At 39.5% G+C, this 25414-nt stretch overlaps 1 protein-coding gene and 1 pseudogene across 15 annotated transcripts in view; one reads left to right on the forward strand and one right to left on the reverse strand.

Moving 5' to 3' along the window:
• The window catches only part of LOC121496961, a 37814-nt pseudogene extending 33036 nt beyond the window's left edge, over positions 1 to 4778 (forward strand).
• The window catches only part of PARD3 (par-3 family cell polarity regulator), a 658827-nt gene that overhangs the window by 597038 nt on the left and 36375 nt on the right, over positions 1 to 25414 (reverse strand). The window lies entirely within an intron of this gene.

Here is a 25414-nt window from a genome sequence, read left to right on the forward strand (position 1 = left end):
TACCATAAAAGCTACATATGAAAAATTCAGAAGAATATCAACCTCAACAGGAAAAACTGAGAGCATTTCTCCTAAGGTTAGGAACCAGACAGGATACTTACTCTCACCACTGTTGTTCAACATAGTGTTGGAAGTTCTAACCTCAGCAATCAGACAACAAAAAGAAATGACAGACACCAAAATAGACAAGAATAAGTCAAACTTACATTCTTTAGATGACATGATACTCTATATAGAAAACCCAAAAGAGGACAGCCCAGGTGGCTCAGCAGTTTAGCGCCGCCTTCAGCCCAGGGCGTGATCCTGGAGACCCAGGATCAAGTCCACATCAGGCTCCCTGCATGGAGCCTGCTTCTCCCTCTGCCTGTGTCTCTGTCTCTCTCTCTCTCTCTCTCTCTCTGTCTCTCATGAATAAATAAATAAAATATTTTTTAAAAAGAAAAAAAGAAAGAAAACCCAAAAGACTCGACCAAAAACTTGCTAGAACTAATACCAGAATTCAGCAAATTCTCAGGCTATAAAATCAATACACAGAAGTCAGTTGCATTTCCATACACTAACAATTAGACAGAAGAAAGAGAGAGATCAAGGAGCCAATCCTAGTTACAATTGCACCAAAAACCGTAAGATATCTAGGAATAAAAACCTAACCAAAGAGGTGATGGGGCTATACTCTGAAAACTATAGAACAATTATGAAAGAAACTGGGAAGACACACAAAAAAAAGGAAAAATATTTAAAAAAAAAAAAAAAGGAAAAATATTCCATGCTCATGGATTGGAAGAATACTGTTAAAATGTCTAAGTTACCCAAAGCAATCTACACATTCAATGCAATCTCTATCAAAATACCATCAACATTTTTCAGAGCTAGACAAAACAATCCTAAAATCTGTAAGGAATCACAAAAGACCCAAATAGCAAAGGAATGTTGAGAGAAGGGGAAAAAAAAAAAAAAAAAACAGGCACCTGAGTGGCTCAGTCAGTTAACTGGCTGACTTTGGCTCAGGTCATGATCTCAAGGGTCCTAAGATCAAGCCCCTCCTTGGGCTCCCTGCTAATTGGGGAGTCTGCTTCTCCCTCTCGCTCTGCCCTCCCCTCTGCTCTCTCTCTCAAATGAATAAATAAAGTCTTTTTAAGAGAAGAAAAAAGAAAACCAAAGCTGGAAGTATCACAATCCCAGACTTCCAGCTGTATTACAAAGCTGTGATCATCAAGGCAATGTGGTACTGGCACAGAAACAAATCAATGGAAGAGAACAGAGAACCCAGAAATGGACCCTCAATTCTATGGTCAACTCATCTTTGAAAAAGCCGGAAAGAATTTACAATGGAAAAGACAGTCTCTTCAACAAATGGTGTGCCACTTGCAGAAGAACAAAACTGGACCACTTTACTACACAACACACAAACCAAAATGGATTAAAGACAAGGTGAAACAGGAATCCATCAAAATCCTAAAGGAGGACACAAGCAGCAAAGTCTTTGACCTCAGCTATAGCAACTTCTTGCTAGACATGTCTCCAAAGGCAAGGGTAACAAAAGCAAAAATGAACTATCAGGACTTCGTCAGGATAAAAAGCTTTTACACAACAAGGAAACAGTCAATAAAACTAAAAAAAAAAAAAAAGTCAACCTACAGAATAGGAGAAGATATTTGCAAATGACATTTCAGATAAAGGGTTAATATCCAAAACCTACAAAGAACTTATCAAACTCAAAACCTAAAAAAAAAAAAATCCAATCAAGAAATGGGCGGAAGACATGAATAGGTATTTCTCCAAAGAAGACATCCAGATGGCTAACAAATACATGAAAAAATGCTCCGCATCACTTGCCATCAGGGAAATACAAATCAAAACCACAATGAGATACCACCTCACAGCAGTGAGAATGGCAAAAATGAACAAGACAGGAAAGGACAGATGTTGGTGAGAATGCAAGAAAGGGGAACCCTCTTATGCTGTTGGTGGGAATGTGAACTGGTGCAGCCACTCTGGAAAACAGTATGGAGGTTTTTCAAAAAGTTAAAAATTGAGCTACCCCATGACCCAGCAATTGTACTACTGGGTATTTATCCAAAGGATACAAACATCCTGGTTTGAAGGGGCACCTGCACCCCAATGTTCATAACAGCAATATCCACAATAGCCGAACTGTGGAAGGAGTCATGTCCATGTCCATGGACAGGTGAATGGATAAAGAAGATGTGAGATAGATAGATAGATAGATAGATGAATATTACACAGCCATCAAAAAAAAAAAAAAACATAATCTTGCCATTTACAACAACATGGATGGAATGGAGGGTATTAGTGGCTAAGTGAAATAAGTCCATCAAAGAAAGACAAATACCACATGATTTCACGCGTGTGGAATTTAAGAAACTAAAGAGATTAATATAGGGGAAGGGAAGGAAAAATAAAATAAAAAGGAAGGCAAATCATAAGAGACGCTGAACTCTAGGAAACAAACTGGAGGTTGCTGGAGGGGAGGCAGGTACGGGTATGAACTAAATGAATGATGGGCATTAAGGAGGGCACTTAATGTAATGAGCACTGGTAGAATCACTAAATTCTGAAACTAATAATACAGTATATGTTAACTACATTAAATTTACATAAAGAATTTTTTTAAACAAGATAATTCAACGAAGATTATAAAAATTAATTTAGCAAAATAATTGCTTTCCTATATATAAACTATAGCCAGTTTAAAAACATAATGAGAGGGATGCCTAGGAGGCTCAAAGGTTGAAGCATCTGCCTTTGGCTCAGGGCGTGATCCCACGGTCCCAGGATTGAGTGAACAAATAAAATCTTTTTAAAAGATTGAATAAATATGAATAAAGATATGAATCTTTAAATAAAATCTTTAAAAAAAATAATGAGAAAAGGCTGACAATAGCAATCAAAAAGGTTAAGTACCCAGGAAACGCTTAATGTACTGAACTTACATGATGTCTAAACTTTAAAAATAAAAAAAGAATAAATAGATAAAATTTTAAAAAGAAGACTTAAGAAAAGGGGAAATTGTATAAATTCTTGAATTCACTTTTTTCTTGGTTAGAATTCGCTATTCTATAGATGTTAATCCCCTCCCCCAAATAATGTATAATGACAATGCATTCCCAATTAAGGTAGCAACAGGATTTCTATTTGCTTAGTTTTAGTGGAATGGGTCAGCTTAGGCAAAGTGAGTCTGAAACTATAATTTTTATTTTTTTAAGATTTTATTTATTTATTCATGAAAGACACAGAGAGAGAGGCAGAGACACAGGCAGAGGGAGAAGCAGGCTCCATGCAGGGAGCCCAATGCAGGACTGGATCCCAGGACCCCAGGATCATGCCATGGGCCAAAGGCAGACACTCAACCGCTGAGCCACCCAGGGGTCCCTGAAGTTATAATTTTTAAAAATAAACATGGAAAATGTAGAAAAATTCTGAGAGAGAAAAAAAAAGCCATGTGGAGGTGCCTTATATTTAAAAAAAGTTTGGGGACGAAGACGGAATCGAAGCCGGGCACAGGCAGTGGACGCGGTCCTGCCGAGAGCTGAAGACGGCAGTGAACGTGTACTCAACGTCCGTCACCAGTGATAACCTAAGTCGACATGATATGCTGGCCTGGATCAATGAGTCTCTGCAGCTGAATCTGACAAAGATTGAACAGTTGCGTGCTCAGGGGCTGCCTATTGTCAGTTTATGGACATGCTATTCCCTGGCTCCATTGCCTTGAAGAAAGTGAAATTCCAGGCTAAACTAGAGCATGAATACATCCAGAACTTCAAAATACTACAAGCAGGTTTTAAGAGAATGGGTGTTGACAAAATAATTCCTGTGGACAAATTAGTAAAAGGAAAGTTTCAGGACAATTTTGAATTTGTTTAGTGGTGCAAGAAGTTTTTTGATGCAAACTATGATGGAAAAGACTATGACCCTGTAGCTACCAGACAAGGTCAAGAAACTGCAGTGGCTCCCTCCCTTGTTGCTCCAGCTCTGAACAAACCGAAGAAGCCCTAGCAGTGCAGCTCCACAGAGGCCCATTGCAACACACAGAACTACTGCAACCCCTAAGGCTGGCCCAGGTGTGGTGCGAAAGAATCCTGGTGTGGGCAATGGGGATGATGAAGCAGCTGAATTGATGCAGCAGGTCAATGTATTGAAACTTACCGTCGAAGACTTGGAGAAAGAGAGAGATTTCTACTTTGGAAAGCTAAGAAACATTGAATTGATTTGCCAGGAGAACGAAGGGGAAAACAACACTGTATTGCAGAAGATCATGGACATTCTCTATGCCACAGATGAAGGCTTTGTGATACCTGATGAAGGGGGCCCACAGGAGGAACAAGAAGAGTATTAACAGCCTGAACCAGCAAAGCAACATCCGAATTCTTCACTCCAAATCATGTGCTTAACTATAAAATATCCCCTTTTATTATTCTTAGAGGACTCACTGGTTTCTTTTCATGAGCAAACAGTACCTCTTCTTAAAGTGCACTTTGCAGAAGTTTCACCCCTTTTCCAATGAGTTTGAGTTAGGAGCTTTTACCCTGTAGCAGAGCAGTATTAACATCTAGTTGGGTCACCTGGGGAACAGAGAGGTTGACCATGGGGCTCACTGTGTGGATGCTGGTAACACTGCTGGAGAAGGTGCTTTTATGTCATACACTGAGGTGGAGCCCTCAGTAGAGAAATGTAAAGACTGATTTGAATTTTAAGCTAATGTGAAATCTTGGCAGAGAATGTTTTAATAAATAAATGCCTTAAGAGTAAAAATAAATAAATAAATAAATAAATAAATAAACAAATGAATGAATGAATGAATGAATGAATGAATGAATAAATAAATAAATAAATAAACAAACAAACAAACAATCAAACAGTTTGGGACTAATAATAAAAACAATAAATGGAATATATACAGAATACAGAAAGAGTCCAGCAGACCTTAATCTGTGGAATATAGGACATTTCAAGCAAAAGTAGAAAGAAGTGATTATTAAAAGAAAAATGGCCCAGCAATTCTATTCTACAGAGCTACAGTCATACTTGTAGTATTACCAAAACTGGAATTATTTTTCAATCTCTCACCCTCTCCCCGTCTCTCACCACAAACACATACACACACACACACACACACACACACACACACACACACACCTCTATCTAAAAGCCTAGAAGGAAGACTATGCAGAAGACAGTTACCATGTTTACACTTGGAGGAGAGGAGTTAGGGGCCAAGAGTCTTTCTGTGTTGTCTGTACTGATTTAGTTGCCTAAACGTTTATACACTTTCTATGTCATTTTGGATTATTCTTGAGAGTGACGTAAGAATCATTTTTTCTTATTTATACTCTACTGTAAATTAGGGGTGGGAGGCACATAGAGAAGTACAGGCTTTGCCATCAGACAAAAAACAGGCTCAAAAACAGGCTCACTTCTGTGCACTGTTAACATGATCTTGGAGAAGCTGTTTATCTTCCATTAAGTCAATCCCTTCATTTGCAAAAAGAGGATGATACCTTCACTCAGTTATTATAAGTATTAACTGCAAGAAAAATACTCAGCCTCATACTTGGCACATAATTACCTAGTAAATGGAAATGGTTGCTATGCTGGTGGCACCTACAGTCCAAATAGCAATGCCACCTCACATGCATGTGTAAGACAGGAAGGTAAAGTTGGTTATGCATCTGAGACATGCAGTTCTCCTAGTTTGTCAATCTGATACTTTTCCCAGTACACTACATTTTAGTCATATTTTCTTAGAGAATAACTATTTTTGTGGAATATTTTTTCTGTGGGATGAGAAAAATTCAGCTTCTAAGGTGCCAGTAAACTGTAAGATACCAGTGAGGATGAACTAACCAGTAGAGAACAACTCAATCTTCTAATCACAGTTAACAGAAGTGTATGATAAAGACCATCTCCCTTCCATCCCAAGTTCAAATAAGACAACTTGAAAATAACTCATTCAAGTCAGCATGTTGTTAGCATTCCCAGTTTGGCAGTAAGCACAGGTTAACATAAATATTATTTATGTGGTAGCCTTTAAGGAAAAGTCATTTAAATGCCCCAGAAACTACAGCAAAAGCTAATGAACTCTTACTAAATAATAATAATAATAATAATGTGTGTGTGTGTGTTGTATGTGTAGAACACACATCTGCAGCTAAGTTGGAGCTGACTGATAGGCCACTCGTGGCAATTTAGAGTGTTTCATGTGATCCAGTGTAATCACCTACATCAAATACTTACTGTACTTCAATTGAGTGTAATCTCTTTACCAAATAATAAACAAAATGCAAGCGCCAAATCGTGCATATAATGATTTACAACAGCTATCCTCAGTCAGAAGCAGGATGCTATTACCTGTAACACAACTACAACTACAAAGACTGGTACTCAGTAATCGCCAAAGAACAGTGTTTACTCTCTCCATTTGCAGAGCCAGGGGCTGTCTGAACGCTTCAGCCAAAAGCTTTAGTTTCAAGGAAGCTTATCCTTCCTATACCAAATTATTAACAGGGACTGGTCTCAAAGTCAGAAGATAAATTCTTTCTTTTTCTACCACTACCTATTTTTGCAAATATTCCATTGTGGGATGTTTCTGAAAATGGTCAGAGCAGCACGTAAGCCCCTCCTCAATGCACTGGGTCAGCCCATTGAGGTCTCCAAACCCAGGGCTACAGCCTCATGACCAGACCTCACAAAATCCAGTCGAGTTTACCACAACCGTGTGTGCAAATGAAGCCTCTCCTCTTCATACACACCCAATTGCGGAGTTGAACCAGATGACACACTAACCATGACCCAAGGGCACTTGGGACTAACAAATGGAAAAACTAACCAAGAGCTCAGGACACCCTTGGAGAAGCTGGCAGCCAAGCTCCAGGCAAACCTCGAAGAATAGGTGAATTGGTGCCAACCATTAACCTACTGGGTGCCACATCTGATCAAATACACCAGTTAATTTTACCTTTAAAATCCTCCAACGTAAGACCAGATCACCACAAGTAGAGCTTTGGAATGTAGTCATTTAAAATGTCAAAGGCACAGACGATTATTTCTACGATCTTACCAAATGGAGGGTAACACAGAGACTCATACTATGGTTAAATAATACAATTTCATATTTGCTGCATGTCAAAATACCAATTGTGATCAAAGTCAACATTCTGCCGTTTACAACAGTCGTGATAAGATACCAGTTAAAGCAGGATGAATTTTTAGCAGAGGACTGGAAGCAAAGTTTTAGACCAAGACTAAAAGGCTAAAAGGAAAATTTTTAATTCTCATTAGCTGGTAGTAAATTTTCTTCTCCTCCCCTCTCCCTTCAACTTAACCCACTTGAATGAAATATACACACCAGCTATTTCACACCATAAAATGCATGCTTTCTTGGATATGGTGAAAGCATTCCTTTAAAGCATATGGAGTCCCTACCTAGGCACTTTTAGTTTCCAACCTATAAAATCCTCTGCTAATCAAGGTGAGTTGGGCTGAATTCCTTGGTGGAACCCTTCCATCCAAATAAAGATGATTTAATCCACCCCACCTCAGCACCCCTACCTGTTTCCATGTCTAGTGTCTTACTTAGTCTTGGTTCCCAGGACCCAAGAAGAGAGAATGCCTTCCCAGCCCATCCTTCCAGGATATGAGAGCTAGCTGTGTGCACTCTGAGCATTCAAATGTTTGATTAATAAAATCCAAAAGGACATTCGCTCCAAATCCTTGTCTATCTCTAGGCCAGCAAATCCAGCACCAAGAGAAGCAGAGAATCACAGGAGAGCATGCTGTGGAAAAAGCAGGGCCACAAGAGGGATCTCAAAGTGTTGGGGGAAGAGGCAGGCAGGGGGCAGGGGCAAGTACAAGGGAGGAAAAACAAAATTAAAAGAGCAGGTATTTCTAATCTAGAGTATATTAGAAAATATTGTAAAATAGGAGTGCTTGTTAGGTTTATGGCATGTTAACAAAATAAAATTGGTCACATTTATAATGAAAATCTTCAAAAGTGACTTCTCTTAAATACACAGGTTTTTATGATACTGCAGTAAAAAAACAAAAAAAAAATAGTTGTAGGAAAGACAGCATATAGGGTGGTTTGTTTTTTGTTTTTTGTTTTTTATGTTGCCAGATCATCAATCTATTGAGAAATAGATCATTCGGGGTACCAATAAAAACTCTTCCAACTTATACTGGTTATTTCTACAACCCCTGCCTTAGATGTCATCTTGTATCTTGTTTCTTACCTCCCAAAATAAGCCAAGTTCCTTGGCAAAGACCATATATTTACCTATTTTCTATGCATCTACATGGCTACACATGACATACTCAAATACCTTATTTGTAATAAAGTATACTTTATTGCAATGAATCCATCCTTTTGATATCATATATACCCTTGTTAAAAGTCACTGACCTCAAAATCAGGCAAACTTTCTTTTTTCGTCTTCTACTAACACCTTTAAATTCTGGATCTCTCTGAACAGATTAAATGGGCTAAACTTAAACCATACCAACTTTCAAAAGTTATTTCAGACTGTTAGATTACAGACAGTCCCCTAACCTAAACTAGACACACAAAGAACTCGCAACAAATATTCATAGAAATAACCCTCCTCCTTTTAATAAATGACACGTATGAGTAGCTAATAGCAGGAAGACACACTTCAAATAAACCAAAGATGTCAATAGTGAGGAGAACATAGGTTGTGCTTATGAACAAATACCGCTACCACCGACAGCAGGGATGCAGGACCACACGCAACAAATCCCTCAAGTTCATGGACAAATTGAGGATTTCAATAAAGGTGGTACTGTCATTTCCCCCAGGTCCTTAAAACAAGCACACTGGGTCAAAAGCAAAAGCTTTCAGAGGCAAGGAAGGGATAGACAGCTTCAATAATAACTGCTGGGCCTAGCAAGAGGGCAGGTACACGGGGCACACCTGACACAGGAAATCCTCTCTTCATGAGGTTCTGCTGGCAATTCATGAGGCCATAATTGGCTTAGTTTCTGGAAGTTTCTGAAATCTGTACTTGGTGCTACTATGATCTAGACCTGCATCTTTGGTGATAACAGATAACCTAAAACAACCTCTAAGGTCAGCATCTGTGGGTATTTCTTAGCGATTTTCTAAAAAAAAAAAAAAGGTTTCCAAGAATAGTCTTTCCTCAAGGATGTGGGTAAGAATTGGCATTAAAACAAGAACTGAAATGAAGTATGAGAAAAAACAAACTTCCCAGCCTAAATACATACAACATTCTTTTTTCCATCTTTCCCTTTCTGTCCTGATCAACTAATCACAGAACTGGGGAAAAAAAAAAAAAAAAGATGACAATGCAAAAGAATCAAATAGTCATTAATCTCAAGACTCAAGACTGGCTGTGTTCGCCTCAAAGAGAACAGACTGAGTTTGATGCCCTGGCCCCTCTTGCTCTAGTCCTGGAGACTGAGAGCTTCCCCACCTTCAAGGAGATGATGAAGGTCAGTCCTGTGGGCTCAGAGTGGAGCACCTAACACAGTAAGGTGTGAAGTAAGACCAGCAGAAGGACAAGGATCCCAACCTAGACTGGCAGCCCCACACAGGGAGACGATATTCCTCACTCTACTACCTGTCCTCACCCACCACCACCAAATCCACTTTTAAAAAGGCAATTTCTATCCTTTTGAACCAATAAAATGTGTACATTGCAAAGCTCTTAGTTTCTGGAAGCTGTCAGGCTAAAAAAGTAGTTGGGAACAGTTCTAATAGTCTCATCTACTTCTTTCTCCTCTTAAAATTTTATTCCACTTGTCCTTCTGCATCAACCTTCAAGTTTTAGATTCAAGTCACAAAAAAGTACTGCAATTCTCCCAAAAGGAGGCTTTTAAACAAAACAAATGACACAATTTCTTGAATATATGTAAAGAAAATATCTCACTCCTTAGCATGAATAATTTCTTGTGTGCATGTGTGTGTGTGTGTGTCAAAGCCATTTTTGAAGTCTGTGATGTCATCTGAAATCTGAACCCTTTACTTTTAAGCTTTCATTTACATTAAAACTTCCTCAGTTCTAAAATACATATTTCTAGGATATTTGCATGACTGATTCAAATACAGTGATCACGAATGAACTTTACAGCTAATATCAGTCACAACTAAAAAAAATAAAGTTTGCAAACCTCATCCAATATGGTATCTGGTTAATGAAATTCACAAAAGCAATGTGCTCAGACATGGTACAACCTGCCCTTCACCTACCTGTCTCCTCATCCACTCACTGAGACTCTAAAATAATCTCTAAGAAAATAGTACCTCCTGAAAAACACTGCAAATCCCACCCTCCAGACAAACTAGTACCATGCCCAAGATCCACATCCCCAGTTAACCTTGTCAGAGACATATTTTTCTGACAACTATTGTAAAGTATCAAATAAACAATGACTCATTCTGCCTTTCCACTGGAAGAACTTCACTGCTGGTGCTTCATGATGTTGTTCTAAATACTCCCTTTTAAGAAAAAGCTGGCTAGTTAGACATGAAGTTTTTAGCCATGAAATTTAATTTCCTGAACAAACCTCCTTATTGACAACTTAGTTATGAGCCCATCTTTGATCTTTATTTTTAAACTGCATCTGTCCTGACCCCTTCATAAGGAGTCGTTTCTTTATTGTCCAATATCTACCTAAACTATGAAATGCTAGAAGATGCTACAATTACCTACACGGGCCACTTTAACAAAACCTCATACAATCAGGTCTTAGCATGGACATAGGAAAAGCTCAGCTTGGAAATGTCTGAATAAAATTTTTAAATTGCAGCAATTATTTTTGAGTACCTACCAATTACCCTACCCTAGATGTTATTCCTATATTCTTATTAACCTTCAGCAAATCTCTTCAAGAAAAGTGGTGTTCTCCGCATTTTACAGAGCAAAAAACCCAAGTTCAGAGAAATGAAGTTTTTCCAAGTAATACAGCTAGAAAGTGGTAGAGCGTCATTCTGAACCCTCTCCACCACACTGCACTACATCTCATAATGAATTACAGGAGAGTAACCTTGGAAAAAGAAAAGACGTTACGGGAGCCAAGTGAATTATAAAGAGAGTCACTGTTTCACCTGCAACTTCCTTTTTCCTCTATCATGTCATGCTCTCTACAGAACTACACCTCATGGTGAATCATGTTCTAGTTGGGCAGTAAAGCACTATGGACCTTCAATAATCCTGGGAGCATCAGAGTTGGAATTAATTTCACTGTTACTCATTCACAGAAATAAAAGAATCCCTAGGAACAGCTTCTACCTAAAAACACCTTCTCTTCTAGCAAGAACTGGAGAGTCCAGCCCCACCCCCTGGAAAGGCACACCTTGAACCTTAATAAATTGAAGTTGGGTGACAAAGGTGGGGGATTTAACAATGCTGGAAATCCCCCATTGTATAAATTGTAATGGGTGCGACCGAAACAGCTAAATCAAGTCATGACAGAAGGTTGTATCAGAGAAAATAGGTTATGCAAAGAAAGGACAAACTAAAGATAATTTTTGAAAAAAAATAAAAATTAAAAAAAAAGATGATTTTTGATAGTCAATGCTGCCCAAGAGGAGCAGAAGGAGCAGGGGAAGAAAAGCTACAGAATCACAGGTACTGAAGATAAACGAAAATTGAAATAAATGAAGAGAAAACACTACTACTTCCAGTATTCAAAACACAATACAGAAAATAGAAATAATTCAATAATCACTGGATATTAAAGATGTAACTCTTCTTTTTTTTCATAGGAAACCAAAAAAGAAAAAATGTACTGCAGCATACGTTTGGCAAAGGATGTTGGTTGCACTTTTTAAATCTCTAAACTTAGGACCTAAATGACCCTATCACCTTCAAAGACAAACTGTGTCTAAATTTAATAAATAGGAAGAATCTCCTAGATACAGTGTACTCCAGAACTGTTTCACTACCAGCCCTGCTTAAGAATATCACATCCCTGGTTAGAATTGTCCAGATTATCACCACGAGCAATTCTCATCTATCAGCATCTCAACAAAAAGGGAAAACTTCTAGAACTTTTGGCCTCAACCATTCCATTTAAGAATGATACACTTACCAATCAAATATTCCAATTTAAAGCTAGTGAAAGGGATGCCTGGGTGGCTCAGTGATTGAGCATCTGCCTTTGGCTCAGGTCATGATCCTAGGGTCCCGAGATCGAGTCCCACATTGGGCTCCCTGTGAGGAGCCTGCTTCTCCCTGTGCCTATGTCTCTGCCTCTCTCTCTCTGTCTCTCACGAATAAATAAATAAAATCTTTAAAAAAATAAAAAATAAAGCTAGTGAAAATTTTGTAAATAAAAATTACCAGTATAAAAAAAGAATTGAGAGTTGATTTATAAGCAGCCAAGTAACACTCCTCACCCAAGACCAAGGCAAAACTCTTCTGAGCAAGCAACATGTTAAGCATAACAATGTCAGCCAACATAACAAAGCTGAGATAAAAACTCATATTAAAGAGGATTATGATAGGGGTGCCTGAGTGGCTCAGCAGTTTGAACAACTGACTCTTGATTGCAGCTCAGGTCATAATCTAAGGGTCATGGAATCCCCCCCATATCACGCTCCACACTGAGTGAGAAGTCTGCTTGAGATTCTCTCTTTCCCTCTGCCCCTCCCCACCACCTGCTCACACTCTCTGTCTCTAAAATAAATAAACTTAAAAAAAAAAAAAGGGAGGATTATGTCATGAAGGCTCATGTATAGTGGCAATTTGTAAGTCATCTATACACATAAGAAGTAAAAGGGAGAACAGATTTCTGTTCTGTAATGTTTTAATATAGTGAGAACCTCTGCCTATACTGCTAAACTTTCTGCTTTCTCTCTAAAGATCAGCTCAGAACACTTACGAATTAAAAAAAAAAAAAAACTACTTCATTTCCCTTACTTTTTCATTAAAGAATGTATGTGGCTTCTATCTTGGGGACTCAATGGCTCTCTCACATCACGATGAGGAACAGAGGCCTCCTGCCAACTGCCACCTAAGTGAGCTTGAAAGCAGAGTCCTCAGCCTCACTTGAGCCTTCAGATGACTGTGCACTCATAAGACAGTGAGCCAGAGACACCCAACCAAACCACATATGAGGCCCTGACCCACTAAAACTACGGGTTAAATAAGGGCTCAGGTTCGTAAGCTGCTAAGTTTTGCAATAACTTCTATATTGCAACAGATAGATTAGGTAAATTAGATAAATATACTCATTTTTACATATAGGCTGTCACAGAAGATATAACATTATTTGGGCATAAGGTTCAACCAACCCTTAAAAGAAACGACACAAATGCATTCAAGTATCTAGCCTTACTGAAAACAAAAGGACCCTAACTTGAGTTTATAGTTTTGGGGGTTTTTTTTAAGATTTAATTTATTAGGACACCTGGGTAGCTCAGTGGTTGAGCATCTGCCTTTGGCTCAGGGTTGAATCTGGAGTCCCAGAATCGAGTCCTGCATTGGGCTCCCCACAGGGAAACTGCTTCTCCCTCTGCCTATGTCTCTGCCTCTCTCTGTGTGTCTCTCATGAGTCCCAGTGCAGTATGGATTATTAGTGTAACTTCCTGTGAATCTATCATTATCTCAAAAAGTAAGAAGAAAAAAAGAGAGGTGTTGAGTCATATAGGGTTGAGATCCACCACTATGAACCCATCCATCCACCTTAAGGGACTCCATCCTCTCCACTCCAACCCACTCCACTATACCAAGGCCAAAGCAATCTTCACCTCATTTACAGCCCATTCCTAATCCATCTCCTACAAATGAGGAAATAAAAACCTAAAGCTATGTATAGCCAAAGCCCACTGCCATATTTAGGAGATGAGACATGGGTACTTCAACCCACATCTCCTGACACCCAATTCAATGCCTGTGCTAGAATGCTTCTCGGCCACCATATTTACCGTGCAGAATTACTCCCAAACTCCAGGTTTCAGGTACAGCTTTTTTTTTTCAAAGTTTAAATAAAGTCCACTGACTTCATCACCTTCCAGCACATATTTACAAAATAAAAAATGTAAGCAGAGTAATCTTGAATTTTCATTTTCAGTTCATGTGGTCATCATCAATTGGCTTATAAAGAAAATGGAATCTGTGCAACACCCTGAGGCTACTCCTATCTGCCTTCCTGAGAACTATACTCTGGGAAGCCCTGGGCTACCCCAAGCATTGGCTATATATCATCACAGGTTTAGAATTCTCAAGAGACCCAACAGAAATTCCTTTATCGGGATCCCTGAGTGGTGCAGCGGTTTGGCGCCTGCCTTTGGCCCAGGGCGCGATCCTGGAGACCCGGGATCGAATCCCACGTCAGGCTCCCGGTGCATGGAGCCTGCTTCTCCCTCTGCCTGTGTCTCTGCCTCTCTCTCTCCTTCTCTCTGTGTGTGTGACTATCATAAATAAATAAAATTAAAAAAAAAAAAAAAGAAATTCCTTTATCAATAGAGGGTCTGTCCACAAGATCTTCAGGAAAATGAGCAACCTAGGATCCCTCTGAAACTTCTGAAGGAATACCACCTAAATATTGGGTTGCTCAGTAAAGACAAGATCTCTTAATTATATAATCACTTGCCAGGTTACAGCCAGCCTGTCTACTTCAGCCAGTGGATGTAATCTCCATGAATGAAAAAAAGAGATGGTTGGAAAACATAGTTTAAAATAAAAGCTTTGTGGGGTGCCAGGGTGGTTCAATCGGTTAAGCATCTGCCTTCAGCTCAGGTAATGATCCTTGGGTCCTGGGATGGAGCCCTGAGTCAGGCTCCCTGTTCAGCAAGGAGTCTGCTTCTCCCTCTTCTTCTACCCCTCCCCCTCCTCCACTCATGCTGTGTCTCAAGTGCTTGTTTGCTCTCAGATAAAAAAAAAATCTTTAAAAAATAATTATTTGTAATAGTCCTTATCTTTAAGTGACATATACGGAAAAATTTATGGGAAAAATGATCTATTTTCTGGGATTTACTCTGAAATAATCCAGCCAGGGTAGGGAAAGGTAGGGAAGGGACTTGCAAATAAAGTAAGATGAGCATGTGTTGATAGATATTGAAGCTTGGTGATGGATACCTGAAGACTTATTATTCTATTCTCCTTCTACTAATGTCAAAAATGCCTGTAATAAACAGTTAATACACACACACACACACACACACACACACACACACAGCTTAGGGCCTGCTATTAGATAAGGACGAAAGAGGTAAATGGTGGGAGCTGCTAGAAAGGAAGCAAGGGTAACACTGAGCAGGGCAAGGCTTCGTTCTCAAAGCTGGCTCCCTGCCACATTTTTCTGAGACAAGACACTTCTAGATGAGTACCTTGCTGTCTTGAGATTTTTATGAGCCCAACACACAGCACTCAAAGCACTATCAGATAAAAACGAATTTATCGTCATAAATACACTGCATTGGCAGTAATTCTCTTCCCCTTCCAATCAAGCTAAAAAGTCTGAGAGGGCAAGATTAAGGTTCACAGTTCTTAGTACCAGCCACAGCATGAAAAACACCTATTTGCTGATTATTAGACATGCACATCCTCCCCGTGTTTGGTATTATACAGGCCAAAAGCAGTACTTAGTAATGAGAAAAGGCACATTATCTGCCCAAAGAAAGTACAGTTCAACTTCAACACACCAGTTTTCTTTTATTCAACATGTCTATCCTCAAAAAATATATATGAAATTTGAGGGTGAAGCTCAGACCTAAATAAGATGCTGAAACACCTACCGTTTCAAGCTGAAGGCATCCCAAGAAACAGCCAGCTCAACTAACACCACTGAAGGAGAAACAAAGCCAGGCCAAGTGGACCACGCATAGGTTTCAGCAGAGCACCTCCTATTAAAGATCTGGCACTTCTTCCAGCCTTTGTTCTTTGTCCACGGGCAGTGAGAGCCTTTATTTCACAGATGATGATGATACATTAATGAGACTCACAGGAGAGCCAACATCCCTGTAGTGGTTATGAGCAGGAAGCATTCTCAGCACTTATCATGTATAAACCCATGTAACCTTCACTCATTCCTAAAAGTGAGTGCTATTATTACACACCTTCCCCCTCTCCCATTTTACACATGGAAGACGCTGATGCACAGCAGCAGTGTTAAGTCATTTGCCTAAAGTTACACTGATCTTAAGTGACAGAACCAAGTTTCAAACCCAGGCAAGCTCACCTGCAGTCCATGCTTTACTCACTGATACTACCACTCAACAATCTGAAGAATCTAACTATATTTAATTCTAGTTACATTTTTAGTGTTATAATCAATAGGTCATGTTAACTGTGTATTTATTAATGAATCACTACTTACTGAGTCAATCAAGACATTGTACCTGCATTGGAATAAGCATGTGGATTAACCAATATTGAGTTATTCGTGTTTTATTAGTTATATTTTACCAGACTTCTTTGTAAAAATCTATGTAGCCATTTAGTAGGGGAAAATGCCCAAAGCTGAAACAAGAAGGTCAGAAGTGAGTATTTGCCAAGGGAAACACTTCGAGGTACAAGAGCAGATTAAAATGCTCTGATTCAACAGAGACATCTGTTCTGCCATAAGCGACCATCTGCTTCATATCCCAGAGAGCAAAATATTTCAATAGGAAGTGTCAAATCTGACTCCTAATCAGGAAACAATTATCTGCATTTGTTACTAGCCCCAAAGCTGATTTGAACCTCCTGGGGCAAAAGTTAATGGGAAAACCACAGCACAGGTACACCTTCTAATGAGCCTAGATACTAGCCAAGAATCCTACCAGCTCCAACATTTCAAGTATTTATTTGACCAACAAAATATACAACTTAAGATGCAAGATGAGAGCTGTAGAAAAAATTTTCAGAGTAAAAAAAGGTGTATGGGAAACAAAGATGTTTGAATGAGATTCAGTGGCCTTGGCATAAGGAGAGTTGAGCCGAGAGTCCCTGATCAAAAGGGGCAGAGACTACACTCACCAGTACAAAGCATTTTTAAGACAATTAAAATGACTTTCAGGGCAGCCTGGGTGGCTCAGCAGTTTGGCGCCGCCTTCAGCCCAGGGTGTGATCCTGGAGACCCGAAATCGAGTCCCACGTCAGGCTCCATGCAGGGAGCCTGCTTCTCCGTCTGCCTGTGTCTACCTCTCTCTCTCTCTCTCTCTCTCTCTCTCTCTCTCTCTCATGAATAAATAAATTCTAAAAAAAAAAAAAAAAAAGGCTCAGAAAAGTGAGCACTAGAGCCAGTTACGGTGTTAGGAAAGGTTTCACGTAGGACACAAGCAAAAAACTGAGTTGGGTCCAAAAGGCAACATTTCCTCAGACCCAGACTGAATGCAAAAGGAAGCCTTCCAGGAAACTGCAGCAGCACACCCGCGAGCAGAGGATGGCACCTGGATCTGGAGCTGTGTAATTCATGCAGGTGGTCTGAAAAAGTAGCATGGGACAAACTCGACATCAGGGGCGAAAATCTGCACTGCTTCCAAGGCAATAATAAAGCCTCTGGAGGTCATTCAATGAACACAGATTCAAAACTTATGGTGAGCCAGATCCTGGGGATTTAGCATGAACTGGAAAACCTGAATGCTTGCTATAACAGAGCTTGGATTCTAGGGAAACAAGACCGAATCAAAGATGTAAGATCATTTCGGTTGGTAAGAAGTACACTGAAGAGAGTAAAACAGGATAAGAAGATTGAGAGGGACAGGCCGAGCTAGCTCAGCAGCTGCTTAATGGCCACAGCTCACTTCCCAGAAAGGTGCTTCCAGAGCATAAGGAAGAGAGGAAGAAACACTGCTCTAGAGGTAAGTAATACGGACAGGCCCTTGCAGAGTGCTCTAGAGCACCTGTGCAGCCTGAGAAGGCTCAGCTGACTCCCCGTCTTTCTGATTCAAACTCATTAATTGAGCTAATGAGAGGCTATTTCAATAATGGCTTCTTGTTAATACAAGAAGCATTTTGAAAAACGGCATCAAGCTCTCTTTGGGATTTTGGTTGACAAACAGTTCCAATCCATTGCTGTTGCTATCCAAAACACTGCTCCATTCAAGGTCAGCAGGGGACACCGTCCCTTAGAAAAAGAATGAGAAAGCAGACGGCAGAAGGAGACTTTTTTAAATTAGAATTTTGAACATGTGGCAAAACTTTTTACATTATGTTATTAAATAGATAAAGATGAAATGAAATGTATACTTTCCTACAATGACAATATGCTTGTGGGATCACAGAACTACAACCTTTTGAAAAAGCAACATGGTAATATATATGAAGTTTATTTCCAGGGCACCTGGGAGGATCAAAGGTTGACTGTCTCCCTTTGGCTCAGGGTGTGAACTTCAATTAAAAAAAAAAAAAAAGTCAGCAAGGAGATTCCAATCCATAAGAAGTATGAATTGTTTTTTAAAACACACGTGCAAATTTTTTCTTCTTTATAATCTTTCATCAACTGTGCAAATGTTTTCTTCTTTGTAATTTTGCATCAACTGTAGCCTCTTTACAGTGTCAGCTCCATCACTTCTCTGTACTTACATACTCTAAGGATCTTCTACCATCTAAGTTTTCCATATACAGCTGTAGCACTGTTACTCTGTGTCACCGATGGAATGAAAAAGCACATGAGACCTGACTTGGCCCTGGCCCACCTTTCTTCTCTGAACACGGAATGCTGGAGCCAGGCAAATGACTTGGTCCCTGGCTGAAGCCCCACACACATGCCACCACCTGCTAAGCATCCCCAGGGTGTGGCTCCACCCAAGGCACAGTGACAGAGCTCTGATGGGTGCGACTACCCTAGGTACAAGCAGGTAAATATCTAGTTCCCAGCCCTGAATTCTAGTCCTCTGCCAGGCTCACTGCACAGGCTTTCCTGCTCCTCCTCATCCTCAACCCTGCCCCTTTCAAGGTCCCCATCAATCTATTCCATTGACTGCCTACTGCCAAAGCTGAACGAATTCCATGATCCCACCATATCTCAACCTCACACAGGAGGTCACTGTCCACAAACCTTCTTCTCCACATAAGCACACCTGGGGCCCACATTCTGTGCAGGGCCATGCTTTGCCAGCTGTCTACATGGGAGCAGAGAGCACGTGGCACCCCAGGACTTGAGTATGCAGGATGCTAGAGGACTCCCAAAGACACAGCACAGCTCCCAGATGACCACTTTGACCAAATCTGTCATGACCTATTTATCCACCCCTATAACCAAGCTCTCCCTTAAAATACTGCCTTCAACTGCCTTACCCAAAAGCCTCTGAAAACTGAATGCCAAATTTAGCATTGGCAAAGAATGAAGTCAGCCCTACATTCGTCCTGCCTACCCCCTCCCCACACTCATGTTCACAGTCTCCATTCTGTACGAGCCCCTCTTCTTTACAATGCTGAACAAGAACAAAGTCCACCTCTTTCCTGCCCTCCAAAATTTCTTCAACAACTTTTCAACTAGACTTTGCCTCAAGCATGGACACACTCTTGTAATTACTAGGAGTTCTGCTTTTGTATACTCTGCTGCCTCTCCATGAAAGCTCCTTGGGGTCCCACACACAACTACCCTTTATTCTGTTAGTGCTTCATCTAGCACGACATGTCCTCTATGAGTGCTCTGAAATAATCTATCTGAGGACTTTTTACAAGTGTTAACATATGAAAACAAACAGGACATCAGACCCCTTTCCTTGGTCCTCTGCCATTTTCTGGGTGATGTGGGCTACATTACAGCTCTGAGCCTCATGTTTCTAATCTTTGTAATGGGGGAGGGATACAACAGTATCCACCTCCTTCCAAGGTTGGTTGTTTTGCATGTATTACAACAATTACAATATTTTTCATTTTACTCCCAAAAGCTCACCCCAACTTCACTATAGATAGATATTAATTCATCCATTCATTTGACATCTGTTGAGCACATACACACAGGGGACACACAGGGGTACAAGATGAACAAGAACTTGGCTCTCAAGGAGTTTATGGTATGACAGGATACACATGGGTAAAAACACGTATAACACCATGTGATTGTTTAAGCACACTGGAGATGATGTGGGATCACTAGAGAGGAGCAGGGCAGGCTGAATGGTGGGGAGAAAGAAAAAGAGAGGGGGAGGGAAGGGGCCTGTGGGAAAGGCGGACTTAGGTCAAAAAAAAAAAAAAGATTTAACCAAGCAATTATAGAAAGTAACAGAAAAGATCATAATAACAGAACACAGAATTGATCTCTTCTCCATTAAGTTATTTCAACTCTAAAAGAATTCTATTACAAATGAGCTGGCCTCAATTTTTCTCAGTTCTCTCATTTGCATACCAGGAAAAAAAATCAACCAAAACACTCCAAATAACTCAAATGTCTTTAACAAACACACACACACACATACACACACACACCAGCATTGTCATTACGCTTAACAGACTGATTACTGAGAATTTTAAAGAATTACACTGAACAAAAATCTTCAGTGTAAATTTTCTTTGTATAAAACATCTAGTATTCCTAAGTTACACACTTTTAAGAAATTCACATACACACCCATAACCATTCCATACTTATGAGAATGATAATTTCCTTTAATGTGCTTTCTAATTAACTTGGGAGATGCTAGCTTGAGCAGTCACAATTGCTATCATTTATGTTCAAAGAGCACCAGTTTTGCTCTAGTACATCCACTTCTAGATTGACAACATCCATTTGTGTCTGAAATTGGTTTTTTTTTTGTTTTTTTTTTTTTAATTTTATTTATTTATGATAGTCATACAGAGAGAAAGAGAGAGAGGCAGAGACACAGGCAGAGGGAGAAGCAGGCTCCATGCGCGGGGAGCCCGATGTGGGATTCGATCCCGGGTCTCCAGGATCGCGCCCTGGGCCAAAGGCAGGCGCCAAACCGCTGCGCCACCCAGGGATCCCTGAAATTGGTTTTGAACCCTAAGTGCCTCTCTACCTAAACTCCAACTGCTGAGTTTCTGAGACACTTCTCCTAAATGACATTAATTCAGAATGTGGGGGAGGGGAGGAGCCCCCATTCTCCCGTTCTAGTCCACTTCTACCACCAAAGCCAGGTTTATCCTGTTAAAATACAACACCCCCCATCACTTAAGTCCCATGCTCAATAACGTCAATGGTTCTCAATTACTTCCTAAATGAAGTATCAGCTGATGGCCCTATATTCAAGACCCTCTATTACATGATCCCAGTCACGGTCCAGCCTCATCTTCCACCTGCTGCTGTTTTATCCAGCCAAATCTTCCCTGCACCTCAAACAAAAGCGATCCTTTCATTTCTGTGGTTCCCCTTGCTATTATCCCAGCCAACATGCCCATATATCTGTACTTCCATTAGGATCAATTCAATGCCATCTCCCTCCAAAGGTTTTCCAGGTTACAACCAATCAATGCCTTTTAACTGCAAAAGCACTTTCTACCTTTGATTATATGTATCATTTTTTGCCTATATTCTAAGTATTTCTGAACTGATATTGTATCAGCCCTTAGCTGATACAATAAGCTCCAGCCCTTAGCTGGTTCATAAACACCTTGAGTACACAGCTTTGAAATGTGATTCATCCCATCAACCTCTACTAAGTACCCTGTATGTAGCGGTATCCGGATTTGATAAAGTAACTTTCACCCCAACTTTTCATTATAATAGCCCTGAGTGTCAGGAGGAACAGTCTGCAGGTAAACGGAAGCCATGAACATTTTAGAGCAGGTGAACCATGTGACTGGAGCTGCAATTCTCACAGGATCAAGATGACTGCCAGATAGAAAGCAACAGACCTAGAGTCAAAGCTCACTTGCTATTTAATAAGCATGTAACTTTGGACAGATGGCTCACACACGCCCCACACCCCACCCTGACCACAGGAACCTTATCCAGAATTTTTGCTCTCAAAGTAAATTAGAGAGGGCACATAAATTGTATCTTAAGTTTACAGGATATTTCAATTCTGTGAAATATTTTATCTGAAATAAAAGCCATTTTATTTGAAACTATTAAACTCTAATTTTTTTCTTGGGTCTACTCTGTAGAGTACCCACACAATTAGGGTATTTCTGTCCATGCTGTTAACACAAAACAATTTTTTTAAACAAAAAATACATAAGAACTGAGAAAGAAAAATAACATAAGCTAGTCCTACCCATGTAAGTCTTAACCAACACTTGCTGGCTTTTCTTCGGTGTCTGCTTTGGTACCAGCCAAGGAACAGTTTTCACTAACTATTTTCAATTTTGTGGTGTATTTTATGAAGCAATCGATGCTTAGGCAAATACACACGCATGTCCAGGCAGTGTTTTTAAAAGAATTGATCTGATAGAAATGAACATCCTGTCCTTTAAGGTAGAAAGAAAGGAATTTTTCCACAGAGTGAGCTCATACTTGTTTAATGGAGCTTCACAGAAATACAGCAAATTAAAATGACACTATTTCCTAACAGCTCACGGGATAAGCCTACGAAGGTCAGTCACACTTGGAAACAACTCAGGTCAGCCCTTGGCAGTTGGTTAGAAAAGCAGGGATCCTTTCTTTCACAAAGGAGAATGAAGACCAAGGAAGTTCTTGAGTATGGGAGGCAGGACCACCTATACTCATACTGACTAGCAAAGCTCAAGGATGCACCTTTAAGGGTTTCTGCTTTTTCTAAAGACTCCATGATGCTGGGGTCAGTTCTACAGCAGGAATATATTAAAACCCAAGCTCAACTCACATCAGAGTATAATACCTGCACAAGACAGACACTCAAGCCCATTTGTATTTAAATGAATAACCTAAGTGAATATGGTTGGATATAAATAGGATCAAATGATATAAACAGATCTTACACAATGCATATTACCAGGTTTGAAGCCTATTCTCACAAGGCAGCCAATCTCCCCGAAACTCTCTTTTAGGGGGACATTTCCCACATTTGCTATTGAAGCAGTTGCTAAAACAGTTGGCAAGCAGTCTGGTCCATCAGCTCTCAGTGCTAAATGAACCAGGGTGCAAGGAAGATGTTCACTACATTAAACAGCTGACTTCGTATATATATACATATGATTTGGTCGTTGCCACAAAGGATGGATGACACTAATAACTTGAGTATGTAACTTTTCATAATAGCCAGGACTAAAATAACTACACTTGATGTTTGAACACAAACAACTACAATAAAGTTGCCAAAAATCGAATTGCTCCCTGAGAGATTCAAGTATATGATAAATGTAAATGGAAAATAATCCAACTTTGTTTTACAGAACTTAAGAGCATTAAATATTCTGAAATGGATCCACAATTACACAAGTCAAAGACAGAGTTCAAGTTAGACCTCCACCTCCTAAAGAACTCTTAATACAGTAAAAAGTAGACATCAATTTAATTAGGTCAGCCTTTTTAATGTCCACTAGCAATACCTTGTAAGTATCTAAAGCACCTTAAATGTAAGTGACAAAGCAATAAACAGAGTAAATTTTTCCAAAACATATGAGGATCTCAATGAAAATGGATGTGGAAAGCTGAATTAATTTAATGCTTTCTTGACTTTTTAAAGTCAAGATTTTGACTTTATTTTAAAATCAATTTCTATATATCCCTTTATTTAAAAATGCCTATTTATGGATATTTCCCTAAAGAGATATAATCAGAAACCAACTTCTCAAAGAAAGAAAAATTTCATTCTCTACCCACGATTACTTTCTTAGGCAGCTACAATCATTTTTGCTTCAAATCATTTGGCACCAAATTATGACAGATACTTACTAATGTAGCCTGGGTGGGATCCTGGAGTCCTGGGATCAAGTTCCACTTCAGGCTCCCTGCATGGGGCCTGCTTCTCCCTCTGCCTGTGTCTCTGCCTCTCTCTCTCTCTCTCTCTGTCTCTCGTGAATAAATAAAATCTTTTTAAAATAAATAAAACAAAACAAAATAAAATTCACTCATCTAGGATGCTCAGTTGGTTAAGTGGCTGCCTCTGGCACAGGTCATGCATGATCTCAGTCATGATTAGAGTCCGGGCTCCCAGTTCAGTGGGAAGGGAAGTCAGCTTCTTCTTCCTCTTCCTCTGTCCCTCCCCCCACTTGTGTGTTTGCACTCTTTCTCTAAGAAATAAATAAAATCTATTTTAAAAATTCACTTATCTAATTCCAAAATTTTTTACAGTATATTTCATTCCTGTGAAATACTTTATTTGAAATAAAAGAAAGCCATTTTATTTGAAACTATTAAAATAAACCCTAATTTTTTCTTGGGTCTACTCTGAATTACAACTTGGCAAGAATCATTTGGAAACACACTGTCTTTTTATTAAAAGCTATTAAACAACAATGTTAGTTTCTTCAACAGTAGGAAGTATCACTATGCAAATGTCAAGTTTTTTTAATGGGTAAAACTTTTCCTAAGTATTAATATTTCTGTAGTGTAAGCTCAAGAAAGGGGGAGAGAGATTCTTTTCGATGTTTCAGCACTAAGGAAAGCACAGAGCAAACAAAATCTGCCTTCACAGCAATATTAAAATAACACTAAAAACCTGGAGCAATGATGTCCCTTTCAACCATCAAAAGATGAATAATTTTCAAAGTATGTAATTTAAGTAGAAGTGTACTTCCTGCAGAGCCTTACTACTCCTGACCATTAAAGGTCCAGTGGCAAAGGCATCACCTGGGAACTTGTTTGAAATGGAGACTCTCAATCCCACCCTAGACCTGCTGAATCAAAATCTGCATTTTGATAAGATTCCCAGTATATACACTGAAGTTCAAGAAGCACTGCTCTAGAAAAGTTGTTTTTTTTTTTTTAAATGAACTTAAAGAGAACTAATAGGTGACTGCTGAAGGCAGAGGTCAGGAGTAGGCAAATGGGTGGAAGGTGGTCAAAACTCCCAGTTAAAAAATAAGTCCTGGAGATGTAATATATAGCATGGTAAATATAGTTAATAATACTGTATATTTGAAAGTTGCTAAAAAGATAGATCTTAAAAGTTCTCATCACAAGGAAAAAAATTATAACTATGTGTGATGAATGTTAACTAGACTTATTGTGGCAGTCATTTCACAAATACACAAATATCGAATCATGATGTTGTATACCTAAAATGAATGATGTATGTCTACTATATCTCAATTTTTTTTTAATTTCCCATTTCTTAGGGAAGAAGGAAGAAATTCTGAAGTCGGCTTATAAGATCTGCCACACTTTCCTACCTTACCTTCCATGACCACCAACAATTACCCTCTGTACCTCTGGTCTGCAAACTAAATAAAGCTCACTGTAACTTACAGATTCCAAGTTGCTCAGACTTTGTCTCCTGACCTGAAATTTGTTACTCAAATAATGTGTAATCTTCAAGGACAAGTCCCACTTCCTCCATGAAGCCAAAGCTACAGATCTGTGTCCCAAAAAATCCTGAGAGAATTCCTTTTCACCTTTACCTTTCATTTTACCTTCTTCTCTTCTACTGTTAGAGATCCATCAG

The sequence above is a fragment of the Vulpes lagopus genome, chromosome 8 (genome assembly GCF_018345385.1).
Source record: "Vulpes lagopus strain Blue_001 chromosome 8, ASM1834538v1, whole genome shotgun sequence".
NCBI classification, from domain to species: domain Eukaryota; kingdom Metazoa; phylum Chordata; class Mammalia; order Carnivora; family Canidae; genus Vulpes; species Vulpes lagopus.